Source organism: Lathyrus oleraceus, chromosome 2 (genome assembly GCF_024323335.1).
Source record: "Lathyrus oleraceus cultivar Zhongwan6 chromosome 2, CAAS_Psat_ZW6_1.0, whole genome shotgun sequence".
Classification (NCBI taxonomy): domain Eukaryota; kingdom Viridiplantae; phylum Streptophyta; class Magnoliopsida; order Fabales; family Fabaceae; genus Lathyrus; species Lathyrus oleraceus.
Window position 1 is genome coordinate 102,993,278 of NC_066580.1, and position 10,343 is coordinate 103,003,620.

The window sequence follows — 10,343 nt, forward strand, 5'->3', positions numbered from 1 at the left end:
CCTTTAACCAGTTTGTGTTTTGGATGATGAGTGTTTTGGAAGTGAAAACCAATTCACGTTTTCGGTAGATCACCTATTATATACCCAGTAACCGGTATCCCTGGTGTTTCTTACCATGCGAGTGTATTATTCACGGTCTGCCGGTAATGAATAATATGTCTCATGCACTCTTTGGGTTTGTGTCCCCAGTCGAGTAAGATTCGTTTTCCCGTTGTGGATTCGAATGGCCATCCTATAAACAAGTCTGCTGTTCTAGCTTTCTTCAGGGTGATGAGTGTTTTGGAAGTGAAAACCAATTCACGTCTTCGGATCTTATCCTATAAACAACCCAGTAACCGGTTCAGGATAATTTTTCTTTTCGAGTATATTATTCACGGTCTGCCGGTAATGAATAATATATCTCGTTCACTCTTGGGTCAATCCTTTGTTGCTTTCCCCTCAGAGTAAGATTCGTATTCTTTGTAGAATCGAATATCCATCCTATAAACAAGTTTGCTTTTCTAGCTCTTTTCAGGATGATGAGTGTATTGGAAGTGAAATCCAATTCACGCTTTGGTCGGTCACCTATTATATACCCAGTAACCGGTATCCTTGGTGTTCCCTCCTTTATGCTCCCTATTATGACCTCGGTCCCCCTGTGGAGTCAGATTTTCCTGATTTTTGTTACCCTTATACCGGTAACATCTCATTTCTTTGTTGCTTCCTCAGTGAAGTCTTCTGTTGCTTCTCCCCCAGGAGTCAGCTTGTGTCTCTCCAATGGATTTATTTTCCTTTGGAATTCTTTTCCCCAGTATGAGTCCTTCACTCCCCAGTGAGATCTCCAGTCTGTTTTCTTTTCCCTAATCAGAGTCGTGTCTTGATCACGTATTGTCAGTTTTGTTTATCCCCAACTAGAGTCTTGTTAGAGTCTCTGTTCCTGGTGAGTGTACTACTCCGATGGATCGTCTTTTCTTCTGTGTGAATCATATTCCCCACAGAACTTGTGTCTTTTGCATGCATACATTTGCATCATGAGGTCTCTTAGGGACCAAAATTTGTCTCATTATGGTTATTTAAGCCCATTCTACCGCGTCGAGATGAAGATTTCTAAACTTCACTTCTCCGGCTAGAATGACCTTAAATAGGGGCATCTGTAAGACCCCAATTTTGGCCCTAAGATCCCTCATGGCCCATATCATATCATATCATGGCCTCAAGGATCACTGCATGCCCTGGTTTCCCTCCTAGTGGGTAGGTTGCCTTGTGAGTGTGGTTCTTGATCACCAAGCATGCCTTGCATTTGTATATCTTTGCTTTTCATATGTTTACTAACCAAAAAGTACAAAAATATTGTCATCTAACCTTGTTGCTTGCAGCTGAAGCAGTCATCAGCCAATTAGGTCAAAATCAGTCAAAGTCAGGCATTGCAGTGCCTGGTGGCCATTTTTGCAGAATTTGGGCACCATGATCAATAATCAAGAGTTCATATGACTTGGGACATCATTTGGAACCAAGATATCAAGGGATTAGGGTTTGGAATTCATCAGAATATGCTTCAGTCATGCAAAACCCTAGAAAGTCAAACTTGGTCAACTGTCCATTTAATCAGGGATTTGATGATGGGATTTGGTCTGAGAGGTCTCATTCATGTCTATATAAGCTTCATATATCATGTCAAGCATCCACAGTGAAGAAAATGAAGTCAGACAAGAAATTTCCAGAAATGGAAAGTTGACCTGTAATTGGAATTTACCAAAAATGGAAACTTCTTGATCCTCAACTTACATCATGATACAAGCTTCAAATGAATTTTTGCCCAACATGAAAGTTGAAGATCTTGTTCTCCCATTTTCAAAAAGTCCAAGAACACTCAAATCCCATGGATGGTTTGCAAGATATGATCAATTCAATTTCAAAAATTTGTGAACTTCAAAGAGCCATATCTCATGAACCATAAGGCCAAATTTGATGGGGTTTTTTCCTACAAACCACATTTCATCTCCTCTTTCCAAAAATATAAATTTCATCCATCAAAACCTCACCATGCAAAATGGCAATTTTGGACTTGTTTCATTTAAATTCAAGTTTGACCAAAAGTTGACTTTTCAAATTAAAGGTTTTCAGCACATTTGGCCAATTGGGAATTGTTTGGAAGGCTATTTGCAACATGTTCCAAGCCCAAATTCGTGCTCATGCTACTATCATACCACCATTTTGGCCAAAGGTGCAAAATTAGCAATATGGCTTCATTAAAGTAAAACAAGCTTAGCACTTCATGAGCAGACATAAAACAGCAAATATATTGGTCATGTACAGCCTGTTTTGAAGCCCAATTCGTGTACAACCCACACCCTCCACTTCCATATTTTCAAAACTTAGCAAAATGCAAATCATTTCATTAAAACTAAACCAACTTAGCACATGGATTAACAATGCTAAACAGTCACATATAAGCAACTTTTCTGCTCATTCCAACCCTAGAGACTAGAGAAACAGCCACACATAACCAGAAAACACACACTCTCTCATTTCCCATTCTGGCTCGATTTACTTTTTTTGCCAAAAAAACTCCAAAATACTCGAGCAGCTTTTGATTGTTCCATGACCTAGACAATATTTGGAGGCTTTTCCAAGCACAGTTCATCACCTGCAGCCATCTTCTTGCTCTGTTTTCTTCATGGACATGAAATGGTGGATCTAGATTTGCAAGGTTCTAAGCATCACTGAGCTGGTTTTCTTCAAGCATTCAACATTGCCAAGCATTATCTTCTTCTGTTTCAGCTTATATCACTCCAAACAACACTGTTTTCATTTTTCTTCAAAACAAGTACTTTAGTTGCTTAAGTTCTTTGAACTTGCTTGCTTTGCTATTTAGCAATTGCTTTTGAGGTATAATTACTTTCTTCTTCATGTAGTCTGGAGACCCGGTCTGTTATTTGACCGGGAAAACTGTCTGAAGTCCTCCTTAAGAGGCAATGCATGTGTGTGTTTAAAATTGTCCCAAGCAGGAAAAGTCCTCCAAGTAAGGCAATTGGTGGAAGGTAGGGATAAGCAATCTATCCCCCACTATTCAGTGAGTCCTCTCTTTGCTCCCATTACATGGTTGAAGCATTGAGATAAAAACCCAAGATCAATCGAGTCAATAATGTGGAAAGAGCTCCATCTTTCTGAGCTCCCACACTTTCTGATATGCTCTCCCTGATTAGGGATAGAAGCAATGAGGCACACCCCTCATCTCCTATTCATCTGCTTCACCTTAGCCTCTCAATGGCAAGGTTAAGAGCGACCTTTACCTATTACAGTGGACTTTCATAGTCAAACCCTCTTGTGTGAGCCCCCTTGTTTGGCTATAGAGTGTGTTGTTTGATATTCATTGTTTGATTGATTGCTTCATATGCACCTGTTTGCTTATATGTTGTGCATTTATCATCATCAATTGCCATTAATGCATGATCATCTCATTTGTCTTTGTGATGCTATCATTGTTGCTTACCCATTGAGGACAATTGTAAGTCCATTGCTTTGGCATTTGCTCCTATGATATGGAGGGATAGAGTGTAAGACCTCATTGGTCACTCATATCTTCTGTTTTATCTATTTGTATGTGAGGATACAGTTATAAGTCCCTGTAAGTTGGCATCTGTTGTCCTGTGATCATAATTTGATCTGTTTGATTTGTATGTGAGGATACAACTGTAAGTCCCTGCAAGTTGGCATTTGTTTTCCTAGGATCATACTGTGTATGTTAGAGTAAGCCCAGACAGATTGGCATCTGACATCCATGCTTTACTTTCTCTGTTTATGAGAGGTTGCAATTATAAGTCCCTGTAAGTTGGCATTTGCTTTCCTGTGATCATAAATTGATCTGTTTGATTTGTATGTGAGGATACAGTTATAAGTCCCTGCAAGTTGGCATCTGTTGTCCTGTGATCATAAATTGATCTGTTTGAGTTGTATGTGAGGTTGCAATTATAAGTCCCTGTAAGTTGGCATTTGCTTTCCTGTGATCATGTGTTGCTTTTGTTCTTGTATGTGAGGATCCATTGTAAGTCCCAGTAATGTGGCATTGGTATTCCTATGATCATATGTGTGGAGTTAACCTAAGTCCAGATAGATTGGCAGTTGACTTCCATATTTCTCTCTTGTTTTCTTCTGTGGAGACTAGTGTAAGACCATTGAGTGGCCTCTGATATCCTGTTCTGTTTTAGGAGACTGGTGTAAATCCATTTATTGGTATCCGGCATCCGCCTTTATTTCTTTGTTAGGAGATTAGTGTAAGACCATTGAGTGGCCTCTGATATCCATTTTTGTTTTAGGAGATTGGTATAAGACCAGTGATTGGCATCCGGTATCCGCTTTTCTTTTGCTTTCTTGTTTGTTTGTTGTTATCCCTTGCTATTCCAAAGGACACACTTGAATCATCTTTTATATGATTTCAAGAAGTGAACCTTCTAAGAAGTTTTACAATCCATCTTCATCCATTCATCCTCATTATGTCCTAAACCTTTTCACACTTTATTTTCAAATTTGACATAAGTGTTGTGCAAACATCTTCATGCTTTTTAACTAAAAACCTGGACTCAAGTCCTTGACTTTTTTCAAACTTCATTTCATAATACTTCTTTTGAATTAATCTTAATCATACTTTGACTCTACTTTCATAATCACAATCAATTAACTTCACTCATTCACTTGTTTTGGCTTTGTCCATTGTTAATCTTTTCATGCATTAGCTATAGGTTTGATTTATCTTAGTGGTTGATGTTAATCTCACCTTCTGTCTTTAGTGATTGAATTGTAAGCCTTCCTTGCCTATTATAGGGTTAACCCCTCCCTGGCAAGTTGAAGCTGTTCTCACATGGTGGACGTTGTTGTTTGTATAAGGTCGAGTTTTCTCCCATTGATAATGAAAAGCCTCAGTGCTTGTGTTTAAAATTGAATCCACCAACTTTTGGAAATCTTTTAGCCGAACTACGGCGTTTTGATCCTTACCTTTGATGGAAGGTACGTAGGCAGCGGGTTCATCCGTTCAAACCCAATAAAAGTTGTATATTCTTTTCTCATCATCCCAATCATGTTTGCACAATGTTTATGACATAACAAATAACAATTTTTACAACAAGTGTGAAAAGGGCTCCCTAGGAGTACCTAGGACGTGATGGGTGCCTAACACCTTCCCATTGCGTAATTTACCCCTTACCCAGACTCTCTGATCTTTTTATTAGTTTTCTACGTGTAAAACTTCTTAGGCTTTTGTTCGCTTTTTAGCCAGTCCTTTGGATAAATAAAAGTGCGGTGGCGACTCGAAATTTCAATGTATCTCTTGCTTATGATTTAATCGATAGATCATATAGCGACGAATACACCGTCACAGAGTTCTATACCCGGACTCGAGTGCACTTAGGATAGGAGAATGACATAGTCTTGTTGACTTGTGTGGAGTTATTCCTTAGCAAGTTGACTTGCAAGTCCATTCACTTGGTGGAGGTCATGTTGGGATCAATAATGTCACACAAGTAAGTTGTGGTTAGACATTACTCTTTCCAATATAGACATTTGAAGCCAAGGACCTTAGTTTACCAAGCCCATCTTGGCCTATTTTTTAGGATGTAGTGCGAAAGTCATTCAAGTGTAAGATTTGATACGATTGTTACGCGATACTACACTCATAAGAGTCTCTCTTGAGAATATTTTTGGAATACGAGTAGTCGTTTCTCCGATAATATCCAAAAGATGGGATGATGACTATGGGAACCTCTTGTAGAACATGTTTGGCAGGTTTAAACCCTAGTACATTCCCTTTGGGTGGTTCTTAACCTAAACTCCGTGCTCGTGACTTGCAACAAACCCTTGATTCATGGTTGATCCGTTCATATATCCTTAATATCAACGGAACTTGGGTGTTGATAGGGTGTAAACCTTAATCCACCAAAATGGATGATTGATATTAAGGATGATATGATCCATCCCATGACCTTTGTTTGGTGTGCCTTGCTTGATCCTTGAGTGTGATTGTTGCATCCATGCAATAATGCGCTCATTTGCATCCATATCATCAAAATAATAAGAAAAATTCTCAAGGAACTTAAGGGGTTTATTTGCAAAATTTTCAGACATGGAAAGACAAAGAAGGAATACCAAGAAGTATAGTTTCAGACAACCAGATCTGAAAGAGTTAAGGAATCTGACATCCTATGTACTAGATCCCTTGGGTTTCAAGGCTCGTTTTGGGAAGCTTCTCCCTCTTCTGACTACTCAGGTGGATGAAGGACTGATGAGTGTATTGGTGCAGTTTTATGATCCCTTGTACCGTTGCTTCACATTTCCGGACTTTCAGCTCTTGCCTACCCTTGAGGAGTATGCTTGTCTTGTGGGTATACCTATCCTGGATCAGTTGCCGTTCAGTGGCTTAGAGAGTATTCCTACTTCTCAAGAGATAGCTGACATGTTGCACATAGATGAATCTCTGGTGGGTGCTCATATGACTACCAAAGGTGGAATTCAAGGTCTCCCTTCTGAGTTCCTCATTGCTAAAGCTACTGTTTATGGGAAGACCATGAGTGAGGACGCCTTTGAGGCCATATTTGTACTTCTCATCTATGGGTTGGTATTGTTCCCCAACATCGACAAGTTTGTGGATGTGAACGCTATTAGGATCTTTTCTACTCTCAATCCCGTTCCGACTCTATTGGGTGACACTTATTTCTCTTTGCATATGAGGAATGCAAAGGGTGGTGGCGCCATTGTGTACTGTTTGCCTCTATTGTATAAGTGGTTTATTTCTCACTTACCATAGACGGTCGCTTTCAAGGAGAACAAGGGATGTCTACGGTGGTCCACGAGACTCATGTCTCTCACTAATGATGATATCTCTTGGTACAACCGTGTGTATGATGGTGAATTCTCCAATGTACCTCTTCTTGGTACATGTGGTGGGATTAACTACAACCCTGTTTTGGCACGTCGTCAGCTTGGGTTCCCCCTAAAGGATAAACCTAATAATATTTTGTTAGAGGGTGTGTTCTTTCAGGAGGCTAAAGATCCCCAAGGCTTGAAAGCTAGGATAGTCCGCGCTTGGCGCATGATTCATAAGAAAGGTAGGAAGGAGTTGGTTCCTAAGAATTGCATTGCTTTGGAGCCTTACACTGCTTGGGTAAGGAAGAGAGCGTCTGAGTATCTCATGCCTTACGAGTATCCGAGACCTACACCTATGATTTTGGCTGGGCCTTCAACCCTCCCTAATCAAGGAGTTGAGGAGTTGAGAGACGAAGACCTGTCACGTGCCTGGATTCGTGAACGTGAAGAGTTGCTTCAGCAAATTAAGGAGAAGGACGCTTTGATAGAGTTCCTTGAGCATCAGGTTATTGATGATCCTAATGATGCATGGACTTCTCTACTTCCTCAGTCTTCCCGATTTTGGAAGAGGAAGTACGATCTACTCGCCAAAAAGAGAAGGCGGATATGGAGGCAGCTTATGAGGAGGAAGTAAAGAGGCTTCGTGCATCTTATCTTCCTGTGTCCCGAGCTTTAGATGATTGTTTCTAGGGATCCATAGGATGATTATTTTCCTTTCCTATTGTACATGATTGACAATGTTGTACTTCTTTTCCCCAATATTATTTTATGAGATATTTCTATATGCGATAAATGTTAAATGATTCCAAAATTTGCAAATAAAACCCTAGAGTTCCTTTGAAATATAAAAACAAATCATATGCACAAGCATTGCATGCATCATGTGCATAAGCAGGTTTTGTTTCCGGTCTCTTGTCTTGTGGTCTAATTCTCTGCTCTTCATTTATTTTGAAGACAAGCTGACTCACCGATACTACACTAGAGCCAACTCTGCAAGACTGATGGATCATCTAGAGCAAGAGAACCGAGAACTCAAGGAGGAAGTAGCCAGATTGACTGCCATGATGGAGTCATTCATGGCTGCCCAGAGCCAGTCTTCTCCAACGCCTTCAACTCCTCCCCAGAGGACGGTTATCTCTGAGATCGTCTCTTCAACTGTGCCTGCTGCCAGTGCACACTTTATTCCGACAGCCATGCCAACCGGGTTTTCATGGGGGATGCCTCCTAATTTCATGCCTGAGGGTCTCGCTCCCACTTTTGCGTCTCTGCCGGCATCTAGCCCGGTCCTTGCTGTTCCTCCTCCTGTCGTGCATACTCTTCCCAGGGTAGACGACACCATCTATCATTTTGAGCCGTTTGAGGGCCCATTGTCGCATCCGCGAAAAACAACCGGCGGGAAAAACAAAACAAACAGAGCCGCCACCTGTCGCATTACGCGAAAAACCGGCGGGAAAACAAAACAACAGAGCCGCCACCGTGCGTTATTTATCCCAAAAGAGGGAAAGGAAACGCTCGAAGTAAACCTGGAAAAGACACGGTGTCGCGACCAAAGAGAGATGGGATCGGGAGTCGGTTATGCGAAGGGAAGGTATTAGCACCCCTATGCATCCGTCGTACTCGACGGGATCCACGCACAAAAGGAAGGATAAAGGTTGCTAAACGCTGCTCAAACATCAAACACTGGCTGAAAGAGACACAGAAAACAAGAGAAACTAACTCGGCAGGATATCATGTCCTGGGCCTACGTAGTTTGCCAGGCACAGACATCAGAGTCGACGTAGTTCGGGACAGGGGAAACGTGCTCGCTAGGATGTCGCATCCTATGCATACGTATCTTCTCGGACTAAAGAAGAATCAGAGCACTCGTAGCTCGGCTAACGCACGCCAAACAAAACCACACAGGAAATCGACTGCCAATCGCTGGACTTACGACAAACTCCACACAAACAGGCAAACATGGAAACCGAATGCCAATCGCTGGACTTACATCAGACTCCAAACCAAACACACGCACACTGGAAACCAAATGCCAATCGCTGGGCTTACATTGGACTCCAACACACACAAAGGGACAAAACAAAAAAGGCGCCCGGAGAGATCAGCTCATCTCCTGCCTACGTACCTCATCTGGTATGAGGACCAGGGCGACGTAGTTCCCCTACACAGGGACAAAGGACTAGCCTAACCAGATACAAAGAGAAAACACAAACTACTAGGGAGACTACGACTCGAGCCTAGAAGTTGTCATGCATACGATCCCTAAGTTAAGGTTGCTATCTAACTTGCACAGGGAGCAAGCTATCCTAAACAACACAAACAGTCATACAGAAGCACAAAACAAGCACACACACTATATACAAACAGAGGGGCTCAAACAAGGCTAGGCATTAAAGCCAACTAGAATGGGGTAATATGAGCTCTTAACCCTAACATTGAGAGTTAGGGTGAAGCCAGATGAAATGGAGATGAGGGGTGTTCCTCATAACTCTTATCCCTGGTCAGGGAAAGCTTCAAACAATAGAAGGTGTGGGAGTTCAGAAAGTTGGAACTCTCTCCACAAGTGAATGACTCTATAGGATCTTGGGTTAATATCCACAATGCATCAACATGTAATGTGAGCAAAGGGATGACACACTGACTAGCAGGAGATGGATTACACATCTCTTTTATCTGCCAATTGCCTTATCAAAGGACTTTTCCTGCTTAGCACAAAAATAAACACACAAGAACATGGCCTCTTAAGGAGGACTTCAGACAGGTGCCTGACCCCATAACAGGCCAGGTCTTCCAGACTACATGAAGAAGAGAAATTATACCTCAATGCTCAAGCAACCAAGCAAAGCAAAAGCAAGTTCACAATGAACTTAAGCAACTAATGTACCTGAAAAAAAATCTAACTCAATCAGTATACAACTCAAAAAGTCAAACAGACAACCAATAGTCAACAGTCAATAGTACACAGTCAAACAAGCAATGCAACAATGTGCAAGGCACAAGCTCAAATACAAATGTCTTGGCATCAACCTACAAAACAACTCAAGATTAGTCAACATTAACCAATTAGTCAACTCAAGCAAATGAATCAATCCAATCATGGCCATGTGCTTCTTAACCTGAAAACAAAGCTCAAACATGAGAGGCAAACCACTAGGACAAAGCCTAGGGTCAAAGATGGAGAAAAAATTTAAAACAGAAGCTGAAAATTGACATGAATCAACCTCAATCAATTAAGAACATCATCCAAAAGGTCTCACATCAATATCATATATCAAAAGTATTTCATAAACCAATCATGGCAAGGCATGCAAGTTGAAAGCACATTGTGACAACAGAATGAACAAATGCACATTAATTCAAAAAAAATCATGGCTAAGCAGAACACTCAACATGATCACCACACCAAAAATTAGGGCAATTGAGCAACATTAGGCATGGTAAAGAAATTGCATAAGGCAAGGTAACCAAAACAAGCTCAAATGGGGCACAACTTGGCACATCAACTTAGCACA